This window comes from Sylvia atricapilla, chromosome 2 (assembly GCF_009819655.1).
Source record: "Sylvia atricapilla isolate bSylAtr1 chromosome 2, bSylAtr1.pri, whole genome shotgun sequence".
In the NCBI taxonomy this organism is placed as follows: Eukaryota; Metazoa; Chordata; class Aves; order Passeriformes; family Sylviidae; genus Sylvia; species Sylvia atricapilla.
Genome location: NC_089141.1, coordinates 67,408,503 through 67,422,615, shown reverse-complemented (window position 1 = coordinate 67,422,615; position 14,113 = coordinate 67,408,503). Strand labels below are relative to the sequence as shown.

The 14,113-nt window shown below is 39.9% G+C and overlaps 1 long non-coding RNA gene across 1 annotated transcript in view; it reads right to left on the bottom strand.

Annotated features, from left to right (window-relative positions):
- Nucleotides 1-10,788: 10,788 nt before the first annotated feature.
- LOC136357832 (uncharacterized) overlaps nucleotides 10,789-14,113 on the bottom strand; it is a 35,878-nt gene continuing 32,553 nt past the window's right edge. The window contains exons 2-3 of the long non-coding RNA XR_010742961.1: nucleotides 12,781-13,022; nucleotides 10,789-11,642 (exon numbers count right to left, since the gene is read on the bottom strand). This is a non-coding gene — a long non-coding RNA (uncharacterized lncRNA). The remainder of the gene's footprint in view (nucleotides 11,643-12,780; nucleotides 13,023-14,113) is intronic.

Genomic DNA, 14,113 nt, shown 5'->3' with positions numbered 1-14,113 from the left:
TTTAAATATACAGATTATAAAAACTGCTGAAGAACAGTTCAAACAGAAAAGCAAGGGATTTTATGTGATACTGTTTTAGCTATTTCACAGTTTAAACAAAGCAGTCATGGCACTTCTCATTTCACCTACATCAAAGTGTAGCACATGCAAAGCACAGATTCAGGCAGTTGAAGATCCTAACTCAAGCTAACTGTAACCTTGTGAAGGGAGGCTAATGCTTGCTACTCAGATATACTCTGTGTCTTTAAAGTGGGCTGTAACAGCCTCAAACCAACATGTGAAGTCTGAAGTGTGTTTTGGAACTCTATCAAATTATGAAATTGTGAAACAATAAACTCCTGAAAGCAGTAATGCCATTAAAAATTCAGTTTCGGGTGCCTTGTCATCCAAGGAGTTAAAGATAGCAATGAATCCAAGCAGGATTTTGCTTTTTGGCAGGTCTGGAAAAATAACCATAGATTTTTATAGAAACCATAAAACAGTATGATGAATTATTTTCTTAGGTGCTCTTGGACCAACTCTTACATTGCTGTAACACAAAAATCCTTTAAAAGCAAACAGAAGCTTTTGTAAGGGTACTGCAGGAAAGCGTTGGTCCGCAGCCTGTCTTTTAGGAAAAGACTGATGCACTAGCAATAGCTACATTCACAAATTTCCAGTAGAACAGTACTTAGATTTCATAAAAGATACTCTACAGAGTGGCAGAAAGCCCCAAAGCTGCAGAATACCTGCTAGTCAGCAAGCCTTGGTTCCCGTCTCTCCCGCTCAAGTGTCTCAGTGTTATGTAACAGGAGAAGGGAATGTTCCTCTCTTTTGGCAAAGGACACTGAGCCCAGCAATTTGTCTTGATGGGGCTGAGCAGAGCGCATGAAACCGAGTGAGTTATTGCGGCCTGTGGTTTCAGGAACTGGTTTAAAGATAGCCTCCAAATTATCAAAATTTACATAAAGAAAGACATCTGACTACAGCCATGAAATACTTCTACCAAGTTTGGAAAGCAAAACTCAAGCAATGAATGGTCTATGTCATAAATGAATTTTTTGGCCGGATGAACAGGCCAGCAAAGAAAGAACATTGAATAAGCAAAGGTTTTAATATTCTGACAATTATAAACAGCCCTTTGTTTTTTCTTTTTCTCTTGCATGCACGAGGGTGTCGGCTGGGGAAGCTATATATTCATAAAGCATCTGGTGTTCAGCTTGTTGTTATAATCAATCAATCTTTTTATTTTATTTTTCCAACACTGCAGAAAAAAAATAAAAGTACTTGGACTGCTTAATTGAAGAACCAAATCCTCTTCCTTCTGGAAACAAGGCGGCATGTTATGACTCACAGTCAATTATTTGCAAGATTTGTCTTAAAGGAGAGAAGTCCTCACAGCTGGAAAGAACAGTTTCTTGTGGTTTTAATATCTTATGGCAAAAAAAACCCTGTTGAACAGATCATCTCCAGGGCAATTATTTACTCACAAGACAGAGAATGGCATTGCTGATTACCTGTTTTAAGGCATTTACAGTGTAGTCCTGATTTATAGAGACTATATATAGTGGGAAAATGATACTTAAGCTTTTATTCCCTACAATTATAAAGGTAGTAATAACACAAGCATGCATAGTCACATAAACATAAACATACATAAAAGATAATTAAGCATACATAGTAATAACACTTTCACATAACTGCAATGCTTCCTAGCTCCCATCGTTTGCAATAAGGCATTACAGCTTCCCCAAATTATTTATACCCTGCCAGCACTAAGTTTGTAACCTCATTCAGCAGCTAGTTACCCCATTAGGTAATGATAGTATCTTTTTGCACCTTGCAAACAAAGGGGCATATTTGCAAAAGTTTTTTCAGCCTACTGTCCATGCAGAGGACAGATAAGGTATTGTCTGCAGGACTGTTGAAAATCTGATTCTGTTTCTGAAAGTTTATTTAATGACATGACTTCTATCTGCAGTCTTACCAGTTCTCTAGCGTCAGTCAAGTGGAGAAGGGACACGCAACTGCTTAACACCTACATCTCAACTGTACCTTCCCATTCAGAACTTTGGACTCTGAGAAATGTAAAATGAAATACTGAAAATTAAATTAGTTATCAGCCACACTTCCTTTAATATGTACCAAGAAGATGTGCCATGTGTATGCGTGCGCATTATGCTCGCACATTGTCCTAACTACATGATCGCCATTTACATGCTACACCTGAACCTCCTTTAGGCATCAGAAGGAACCTGATGGAAGATACTTGGGTGTCTCATGTGACAACAGGTAATTGAATCCTCTTCCATCTCTTCACTTCCCCATTGACATGAAAAGAAGTTTAGTTCTCTAGCTTACATGCAGAAACTTTTAATTAGATACCCAAAATTATGTGAACCCTGGTCAGCCAGTGTGATTTCGGTGCTCACTTGGACTTTGCTGACCAATTTTGAAGCTTGTCTCTCACTGGTAGAGTGAGCTTAGAAAGAGAGCCAGTAATCATAGGAATGATAGATGCAAATGTCATTAGTAGACATTTTTGTAATTGTATAAATAGGACATGGAACACATTTTCACATGTAAAATAAAACTTTTAAACTCAAAAATGTCTTTGAGTTCTTTCATGTCTCTTTGAAAGCCTTTTTTCCCCCCAAGGTTCATCTCTTATAAACATATTAGAACACCACAAGCAAACAAATAAGATAACTCACTGATGAAATGACTCGCCACATAAGCACACTCACTCTGCAGCAAACCTCACCATGACTTTGCCGTGCCTACACATTAATGAAAAAATCTTGTGTTTTGTAAATAAGCTCTGCAAAGTCTGGTGGAAAAGTGCTTTCTTCCTTGTTTCATCAATAAAGTTACTATGTGACTTTTAAAAAATTCCACTGCACTAGGAAAATTTCTGTTTCCTTTTATGTCCAGATTTAGCAGGTTTTTCAAAGCCCTTCTTATTAAGTAAAGTTGTGGCTGGAAACATGGATAAGTAGCTACGATTCCAGAAGCTATAAATATTCAGGTTATGATATTCAAAAAATTATCCTCTCTGAGGTGGGCTTTATTGTCTCCTAGGGCCCACCTGCAGCTAGGTAAGGGCCTCCCAAAGTGAAGTGGATGGCCCTAAATGATCATAGGTGGTTTTTAAAAAATAAACATAAAATTAGTTTCACACCTACTTAGACAGTTTAGAATTTTAATGTGCAAAGTCTGCCAGGGCTTTGCAGCGAAATAAGGCCATGCATTCAAGCTCCCTGAAGCCAATCAGAAAGCCAGGCTGAGTACTACCCATTTTGCAATTAGGAATCACTGCTCCATTCTAGAGCACATCATTAATAAACAAACTGTTAGTTTGATCACATTTTAACACGTAGAAGCTAAAAAAAATCCGTAACAATACTTGAAAAAGAATGTTCTAGCCTCAAAAACACCAAGAGATGAGATCTGTTTCATGCACAAAATCTAGCACGTAGCAGGCTTTTCCAAATTTTTCTGAACATGCTCCTCCACCACGCTCCCTCCTTCCTGCTGAGACGCTCCCTCTAGGCACATTTTGATACATTTATAGTTTTACTCATGACTTCTGGATGTCTGGTAGCCCTGGCACGGGTCAAAAGTTTTATACCTGGAGCTGCCAGCCATATGACAGGTCAGTCAAGTCTCCTCTGAGGTGCCCTGTCTGGCCACCCACCTTCCCTTGACATTTCCATGGAGCAGCAGCCGCCAGGCAGCCCGAGCACTGCCCCCTGAGCTGCACGTGCAGCCCGTCCAGCAGGTCCTGCATTTATCTTGGATTTATTCCACATCTGCCAAACACCCCTTTCACACATCTCCAATTTGGAAAAGCTCTAGGTATGACTGGGCTTTAGTCATACCACTCACTGCCTTTAGAGGAGGGATGGAGAGAGGCATGTTTCACTGGTTTAAATCAGCTTTTCTTTATGTCACTCAACACTGGACAGTGCTCTTTCTTACTGGAGCCCTGGTATTCTGAGTGATTTAACTCTACCACCTCTATTTCACTTTTGAAGGAGCATGACGAGGCAGCCTCAGACTGTGCAGATTTCCTATATTGCCTGTGGATCCTAAATAGGGATCAGCCTTCACTGTGGTTGGCATTCATTTGCATTTCTGTGAAAGGAAATTTATGCATCCTAAAAAAGTCTTGCCAATTAACTCTGCATTGTTTTAATTTGTTTTTGCCATTTGTTTATAGTGACTCTCAAGTCCCAAACAACATGAATTTAAGATAGCAGGATAATTTTGTTGCTGTTTTTTTGCAGTGCATTTTGTATGAATGGGTTTCAGTTCCACAAAGTTGCTGCCCACTACCACATTTTTAATGCCCTTATAATCAAATTCATTAAGGGACTACAGTGCCAGAAGTGCATCTACAGTTAAATCCAGTTAACTTAGCAAAGGATGGGTGTCTGAGGAAGACTCCACCACAGCTAGCTAGGGAAACAATTTAGGAAATAATATATAATAATTTAGGGGGAAAAAATTAAAATTCTTGCTTCAACATACAGTCTTGGCACTCCCCCATATACTTCCAATTACCATAAGCAAGATAATTTATAAGCACTAATAAGCTCTCTGGCTTTCTTTTGAAGTGAAACAACGTGCTTTCTATGACATCTGACTTGTGAGCCATCCTGGGCAGACACAACTAAGGCATCACTCCCACCAGCCGATCGCCTCTACAGCCCTGGCTGCAGTGACATGGCTGCTTTGTACCAGCTGGAACAAATGCCTTTTGCCATGTAGACACAGGCCCTGAGGACAAAGGTGTTCCTGAAATATTTCCTCCCTTTGTTCCTTATCCAATCTCAGCCACTTGGAGTCTGTGAGCCAGAATTATTTCCAGCTTTTCCTTTACTAAGTTTCTGCTGCTGATAACGATAACACCACTATTATGTAATAGCCTATATCCAGGTCTAGGGTGGCTAATTTAGCATCCAGCTCTAGGGCACCTGGTCCGTATCCTCATCTCTGAGCAGCACAGTTCTGCTAAATGATGTAACATGCTTCCCTCTTCTCTCAGTGGAGAGGCATGTGTGTCTTTGAAGAGCTACAGAAGACAAACCAAGCACCCTAGGCATTTATTTCTCTGTACGGACTGAATAAGGAGTCATTGTAAACACTGTATGACTCCTCCCCTACTGAAAGCCAGGTGATCTCCAAGAAGAGGACCCACAACCAGAAAGATGGGTGTTTTTGCATAGCAATGGAATTGTTAAAACATGTGCAGCCTCAAGAGTCAATTCACGATATAACATTTGTGAAAGCATCCCCTATTTCATCATAATGATCCAACTAAAAGGAGAAGGTTTAAATAGAACAGATTAAAGTGCCAGTTGTCCTTTCTAGCTTGCTTACACTAGCAACCACACCATTATAATTTCTGAAGGGGATAGAACAACATTAGCACTGTAAAGGAAATGTAAAATTACTTCAGACGCTATGATTTTAATTACAGTCAGTGGAATGGGGAAGAGGGCAGAGTAGGAAATAAAAATACAAAGAGAGTATAAATAGCATTGCCTCTTAGGACAGTACTATTTATCTTACTCTGGGTATAAAGTTGCTTTGTTTTCTTAACTTCCTGCTTTGGAAAGCAGCCACTAAATTAAAAGGAAATGTGGTTTTGTAATGCAAGGAAGATTTTTCTCTCTAAATTATAAAGCTGGAGAACCCAAAGCAATGACTAATTTAAAAACCAAGTTGAAGAAAGATTTAGCTGATTCCAAGATATTTTAAAGAAAAAGGGGAAAAGAAATAAGGAAGGAATTCCTTTCCAAATAAAAAGAATTCAAATTAATAGTGATTATTAGGAACAGTTTCCCTTTCTCATATATTCATTTTTGACAGGTTTTTCCTTTTTCACATTAATTGGTAAAGTTATCAGTGAGGCAAATAACACTGAAAGGAATATCTACCCATAATGCATAGTGCTACTCATTTCCAGTAAGGATATCATAATTCCCTAAATAGGTACCTAGAAACAGAAGCAAAGAAGAAAACAAATTTTAAAATCAATCCCTTAAAGAAAATATATAAACGTGAGATTAATGGATGAGTGTATGATAAGTTTGTCTAAACGCACAGACCTGTTGTGGTTGTAGTCGCCACAGGATAATTCAGTGGATCCCTGGTTTCCATGCCAGAAGCAAATTCCCTATGAACCCTGGGCTTTCCCAGCACCAAGCGGATATGTTTGGTACCTCAGGGCACCTCAAATAGCTCCAAATGCCTTTGTTTGAAACTGGACCTTTCCCACAGGGTCATCATTCCTTATCCTTATTTTTGAAAGCACCTCTTAACTTCTTCCTTGAAACCCAGTATTTTATTTGTATCTCAGGCCCATTCAGCACACAATATTCTAGTGTCATGATAGCACAAGTAACAGTTGTGTCTCTGTTGATAAATCAAAAGTCATTTGACACTGACTGGTTTGGGCCCTCCTGAGGAAATTTGTCTTGGAGACAGGTAGTTGGGGCAGTCCAAAACACAGTTGAAGATGTGGTAGTTTAACAGGGTGGACAATTACAGGTCCTGCAACTCAAACCCCCTCCCTAACCTGTCCACTGGAACACTGGATGCACACACACATGCAAGATCCAAATGCTTCAAAACTAGCACAAATCTTGCTGAAGTCCTATTGCAGTACTGGGCTGTGATATCTCCATAATAAAATTATGGTCTGTCATGATGGTGAAGTTCTAAAGCTGTTTGATCCACAGAGCTCTAAAATCCAACTGTCATTAAAGAAGGGATGTTTCCTCTCTGAAAGGCAGAGAAATGTGTTGTTTTAGGGTAGACATGAAGGATACTTCAGGAAAGAGGGAAATAACATCTTGCCTTGTCTACCTCTGTAGTCAGTGGAAAAAGACGAGTCTGCTGAAGGGATGTCCAGCCCTGCCATTCATCCATAGTTTAGTATGTACAGAACACACACCTCAAGATGCCTGTCTCTCACCAATCAGTAACTGAAACCAGAAACTTGACTTTTGGATGTATAAAATAGGTGCAAGCATTCCCACATGTAACTAAACTTGTGTATTGATGAAATTGTCTGAAAAGTTTACATAGATGAGACTGAGAAGGAAATATTCCTGTGGATCTGAGCCTTTGTGGACCACAGTGTGTGAGGACTGGCCAAGGCTGACTCATGCTCCATACAGATGGTTCCAGACATCTCCAACCAACCAAGAACAGGGCACAGCTGAGCCCTGTGTAGTGAAAGTGGTGGCACCTCATGGCAAACATATTTGAGAACGGGGAAAAAACCCACAGATCTCCAGAGAGCAAAGAAGGAAATTAAAGGAGTGAGAAACAACAGAGGAGGGAAGGACAATGTCAAAGGAGGGGAGGACATCCCCCTGAGATTTCCCTGCAGTTTACTCCCCAAGAAGACCATGGCATGGAAGATTTCCCTGCAACACGCATGAACAGGCTCCTGAAAGAAACTGCAGCCCTTGGCAAAGACCCATGTTGGATGATGGAAAAGCTCTGAGGAGTAAAGAACGGCAGGAAGGAACTGTCCCCCCTCCCCTTGTAAAACTCCTGGGAAAGGAGCTGAAGGACCTGGGAACTGAGGAGTAAAATTGAACCTGAGAGGAGGGGGAAGGTGTATTACTTTCAGTCTTTCTCACCATTCTAATCTTTCAAACTGGCAATAAATAAAATTGATTTTCTCTGTGTTGAGTCTGTTTTGTCCATAAAAGTAACTGCTGAGTGAACTCCCTGTCCTTATCTGAGACCATGAACTTTTCCATCCTATATTCTCCCTTCTGTCCTGTTGATGAGGGGGAGAGAGAGAGGCTGGGTCAGTATCTCGTAGATTAGTCTACCACGGGAAGTTAAAGTGTTCATATCTGTCATAAAATATAACTAATTCAGAGTCCTTCAAAGTCCCACTGATCTAGCAGCAGGAAAAAAATGTAAAAGCCTCTGTAAGAACATAGATGGAATTCGTATGCACTATGGTGATTATGAAGTGATGGGAATACAGTGCCAGGAGGTGGAGCAATCTAGAGTTGCATCACTCTGCACCAAAACACTGGCCCAAACCATTAAGTACTTCTTGTTTAACACTGAAAATTTTCTGTAGTTTTAGGAAGAGGATATTATAACCTACTTTCCTCAATATGCTGTAGCTCATCCTCATTTTCATTAGACCCATTCATGATTGCAAGATAAATAGAAATGCCATAAATAGAACTGTGTTGGCATAAACATAATTTCTGTACTTGGCGCTTGCCTTAGGTAAACAACCATGCACTTCCAGTGAGCCTTAAGTTTGGAGTCTCATCCTTTCACGCTGTCAATGGCGTCTTCTACAATTAAGCAATTTAAATCTGAGGCAGAACTGAATTAACCGCTGGGGTTGTCTGCTTTCCTTCACTGATTACAGAATGAGTTTTGCACAAGATTGCTCCTCTGGTGCCCAGGGTGTGGAGCCAAGTCAGGATCTGAGCTGCAATGTGTCCTTGGGGCACACCCAGGGCTTCTCAGGCCAAGCAGATCCCCAGCACACCACTACCCTGCACGGCAGCAGAGCAGGCTGGCTCTCTCACTGTTGACATGGCCAGTGGTGAACCACAGCACGCCAGCTGACAGCAGGATTTAATCCCCGGGACCTGCAGGAGCACTGCTGCTGGAGTAGGCAGTGCTCCTGGAGTGGGCAGTTTTTCCTCCCACCGGAGCACGACGAGTCAAGACTTGTACTTTTCATAGAAATAAGAGACCAGTTACAAGACAGCAATTGCTTGCTGCCAGGAACAGAGGGAGACAGATGTCATCCTCACAGCCTGTCAGTAGCTGTGACATTGGATTCTCCAGGGTTTTCCTCCAGTTCTGCCAGCGATGTTAATTTGAAGTTGTGGATGTTAACGCAGAAGTAATTTAAATGATGGCATCTCAAATTTGGTTTTCAAATGTTACGGTTTGCTGGAATAACAGAATGCACAACGATTAACAAGGGTAATCCCACACAACTTTCTCCTAGGAAAAGAAAAACCACAAGGAGTTTTAAAGAATAATAAGGATGTAATTCAGCATCTAAGAGTTGGTTGTTTATCATGACTGAGACTCCTATGCCTTAGCTGAATCCATGTGGACATGCCTGGGACTGCCAATAAATTCAGCGTGCCTGGATAGTCTGTGTGGAGTGTTCTGTCTGTGTACAATTGGCTGCAGAACTGGGGACGTGAACAAGACCAAACATTTACTTGCAAAGGAAAAAATTTTCTTGCACTAAAACCAGCTAACCAAAGTTTGAGCAATGCATTTGTGATTTTTACCTTGTTGTGTAATATGAGTTTGTGAATTAACTTCTTCCACAGTTTGCAGACTCTTTCAATGGCAGTGCTGTTCCAAGTGAAGCATGCAGTGAATAGTTAATCATTAATTCTTCATGGTTCATATTTGCTGTCTGCTTTACTGCATATAGTTTGATATAGTTCCTTCCAATAGACTTAATGCTTTCATTAGGAGTCACATGCTGAATCTTTATCGGAACTATTATCACAGTCCAGACATAGCATTACAGCCTCCCTTTGTAAGCCAAAGTTATGGAGTTCAGAAAGGCTTAAAACTTAATAAATACTATGGGTTTTATGGTAATGGAACAGCTGCAGTGGCAGACTGACACACACACCCTGACTGAGCCTGCCTAGTTGCTATAAACAGGTGCACCTAGAGGCTAAAGCAGCTCTTTTTTTTTTTTTTTTTTTTTTTTCATGACACTAATTTCATTGTCAAAGTCTAGCCTGACAATTGTGTGTGTGTTGGGATAATGTAAAAGAATCCTGACACATGTGGTGAACAAAATTCCTGGCTCTTGCAAAGGGGGCAATTTTTTAAATTGAAATTGCAGTTATCATTGTACAGATAAAACAGTTGCGCCCTTTAACAAAAAAATTTAAAAAATCTTTGTTATTATTGGCAATCACAGGCTGCTGCATGTTATGGGGAGACTGCCCTCAGCATAACAAAAATCACCACAAAGTGGAGCGAATTATAGTACATACTGCTCATTCTAGGTACATTCCAGGAAGATCTAAACCTTTACTTTAAATTTTCAGACATAGCCTGGGATCAGATTCATATGTGCTTTGGAAAAACTAGCTTCTCACTGTGTTAAAGTGCACAAGTGGGAAGGCAGAGGCATTTGAAAACTTCAGCTCAAGTGCCTTAGATCAGATCACTAGGCCTGTGGCTAACCTACTCGACCACACTAGAAACGCTTTCCTCCTCCTCACTGCACATTAATCTGCCTACTTCTTGGAAGATAATCACCACAATCAGGATCAATGGTAAATAATTGCATTTGGCGTTCCCATTTGTTGACACCTTCTGTAGGGGATGCAGTGAATTTAATTTATATTGGATGAATCACCTCCCACACAAAAGTTTTTTTTCTTTTCAGCTACTTTTGGAAGCTCTACTTAACAGGATGTGATGTCCCAAAAAGGGTACGTGAAATCTAAATAGGTTACTGTGGAACAAAATACTCTTTGTATTGGCACAACATTTTCTATAGGCTAATAGGCCCAACTGAGAAGCAAACTATGAGTCTGGGTAAAGTCCTGTGTTAATACAGCCATAATGCTTCCCATAACCTAGCAAGAATATCCAGGGCGGCTTCCAGGATCTCTGCATGAAACTGAACTGTGCCATAGATACGTATCTTCAGCCCATGGCTTTTAAATGAGCAAGTTTCCCTTGTTTCAGGTAAAAAAGGGCTTTTCCTCATTCATATGAAAGATCTTATAAAATATAAGAGAGATGAAACCAATATAGGTGTAGATAAATGTTCTGTGGAAGTTTATTTAGAGCCATCCAGTAAAATTCAATACAGATTAGATCTCTGCTTTGGAAATCGATGAGTTGATGGAAAGGTAGAGGAGGTTTGCTTTAAATTCCATGTGGTTTCCCTCTGGTGGCTGGAAATTGTGTAGAAACAGAGACATGTCTTTTTAGGATTCATACTCTCCCAGCCAGACACTGATCCCAGCTTCCAAAGACAGTTTTTGTCACCCCTCTTTTATAGTGCATTTCTTGGCAAAGCGCATTTTCAATTGGCAGCTGTCACCTGAGCATTTATGGAGATGTCACAATCAGGTTTCCTCTGCTTGATAGCTTGAAAAGTCATCTCTACTTGCCTTCAAGAAATTAAACTTTCCAGACAATTTCCCCATAATGAGGCAAGCTATGGAATTGCAATGTCTCAAAGCTGATTTAGAGATATTTCAAAGAAAATGCTCTTAATAATTGTCAAGCAGAGGTTTTTCGCATAAAAGTCAGTGGAGGGTGTCCAGCTGGGTTTGAATTTCCTTGTGTTTAAGTCCAAAAAGTTCCACACATTTTTTAGAAACTAGTCTATCAAACAGTGGTTGGCTGTCAGATTTGATAAAAGTTAGTTACCACATGTGCTTAGTGTATGATCCAAAACAGGAAGCTCAGCATCCGATGAAGTAGATTACAAAGTGCCAGCAGCAGATATCTGGGATATGTGTTGCTCAAAGAGAAAAGATATTTTGCCATTGGGCAATAGCTCACAAATTCAGCTGTGACTGTCTCCTTTCACTTGGTTCTCTGCAATTCAGATATTTGAATTGTTCTGAGAGCCTTCTCCACACCCCTTGAAATTACTGAAGGAAACAATAGCAATTAATTTCTTCTGACAGTTTGTCATTGAATGATGAACATAATTTAGCTTTAATACTTCTTTGCTTTAACACTTCCAATTTACTATTCAGTATAGGTTGAAATTTGGGGGTATTTGAGACAAATGTTTAAAATATATATGCTTATTTATCAATCTTCAAATGCTTTTACCTTCCTCACAACCCTTTTCTCAATATTACAACTTTTTTGTGACATCTTCTGAGATCGATAAGGCCCAGCAGCTTTCAATGCTTCTCTAATGTCTTATGTGTCCTAAGGTCAGTTCCCTGCTCACTCCCTTACGAAAATTAACATTTTGATTAACATTACACAAGAATCCTCTGGAAACAACTTGGCCCTCCTGTGACTTTTCTTTCATCAATGTTGTAAAAGATTTGCCTGGTACTTTCCATTTCCAGACAGGAAATGGAAAATAATAAACTATATAAATACATTAGCATGTATTTATATTTGTAGGTATTTTTTGTTTATCATAGTTGTTGTTTAGATGTAACAGGGACAAAAGTCCTAGACATAGAAGTGACAAGGAAAGTGAGGGGCCCAGCTATGGGTTTTGTGGATGCCGAGAGCTTTAGCTGTTTGCAGAGAACAGGATCCACATAAATGAAGAAGCCAGAAGGCAACTACTTATACTTCTCACCACTCTTTTGCTGTTGGTTTTTTAAACATAGAGGACCTGAATTTGATCACATTCAATTCCTTCTTTTATGTTACTAATGTTTTTATCTTCAGTATTCTCTTGTCTCAAATTTGCATTTCAGTAAAATTCCATTGCTGGTTTTCTCTGTTACTTCCAGTGTTGCCCTAATTTTGTTCCACTTTCCCCTGCTTCTTTTATAGTCCTCATCCAGATTTTTGTGTCTAAGCCTGTTAAGCAGACAGACAGCTATGACAGTATAGCACTAAAAGGAATATGACATGTAAATAAGTCTGTTTCCCAGAAATTACTGTATTTCTTTTGGCTGCTCTGTGGCATGACAAACCTAGTTCTACTGGTGCCACCTAAAGTGAAGGGTTACTGTATTTGCTTTCCCTGCAGCCAATGTAAACCAGAAACAAATTAGAACCGCTAGCCACGCTAATGGAATTGGCAATACTCACCCACAGTAGCAGCGGGAAAGGCAAGTGCAATATGTGACAAGGCAAAAGACCCAGCTCCTCTACAGATCAAGATGTGACTCACAAATTTTGGAGTCCTGAAATTGGCAGCAATATAGCCTGGCCAAGGGGGAAAAACAAACTCCCAAGGAGAGATTATATTACACAGTAAGATTTAGTTTTGAGGCTGGATTTTATAAATTGCTTTTTTATTTTTCCTCAGTTCCTGCAGGAAGACTGACTGCCTGCAAGATAAAGAAAAGAATAATAAGAACATTTATCTCCATTATCCAGAACCAGCAGAAAAGTTCCCAAAGATCTCCAGGCTGGATTTTCATCTCTTTTTGAGAAGTCAAGCAGACTCTGTTCAGAGGTTCAGCTACCAGATCCAAATGATTACCCCAGAAACAGGGAGCATTTGAAGTAAATGGAACAGCTGTCTGTATTGCCTCAGCTCTAAAAGGGGTTGAATGTCAATAAAGAAACACAAATAATGAAGTCTTTTCTCAGGCTGTGTTAGGATGCAGTTGGGACCTTTTCCCTTTCAGCCTCCTGGTTCCCCCTGGAGCTTAGAGACCACATGTTCCAGGGAGCTTCTGGGTCTGAATGACTGGAAGGTGGATTTCCTTCAGAAACAAAAATCAAAAAGCATGGAGGGTTCCATCACTCCAGAGTCAGGGAAGGCTTGCTATTGTTGTCATTTAGATTTTTTGGTGTAATTTTTGCTTCAAATAGAAGAGTGACTCCAGCTAAATATTATTTGCTTGCCTTATGGTTGTAGTTTTTTTGTGAGGGAGAGGTGATTTGGTGATTTGTCCTCATGTTTGCATTTTTAAATGTATTTTTAAAAAGTTCAGTGGAATAGTTATTTTTCTAGCAGACAAGGAGTAAGAAACAAACCTGGTAAGATGTTTTCCCCTGACAGTCATTCACACTGAGTTGTTTTGTTATCTGACTCATGTGACAATGTCTTGGCCTGTCCAAACCCTTGTTTTCTAAGGCACAAAATATTGCCATATAGCAGTTAGTTTTGCAGCTTGAAACAAGTATGCATTTTGTCATGATTTTAAATGAAATGAAGCCTTCATGCTTATAAGAAATTATTTCTGGATTATTTCTGGAGTGGGATCAAGCTTATATGGGAATCCATTGGATCACCTTTCTTCACTATCAGCTTTGTGCTGACCACTGGGAGAGACCCTACACGATACAGAGTAGCCTCTGCTGTAAATACAAGAAGTGACAAACTGTGACTCCCCCTCTTCTTCATTTCTCACTGAGAAAAAGATATTTGACATATATATTTGACATCCAGAGATACACTGCTGGGAGACAG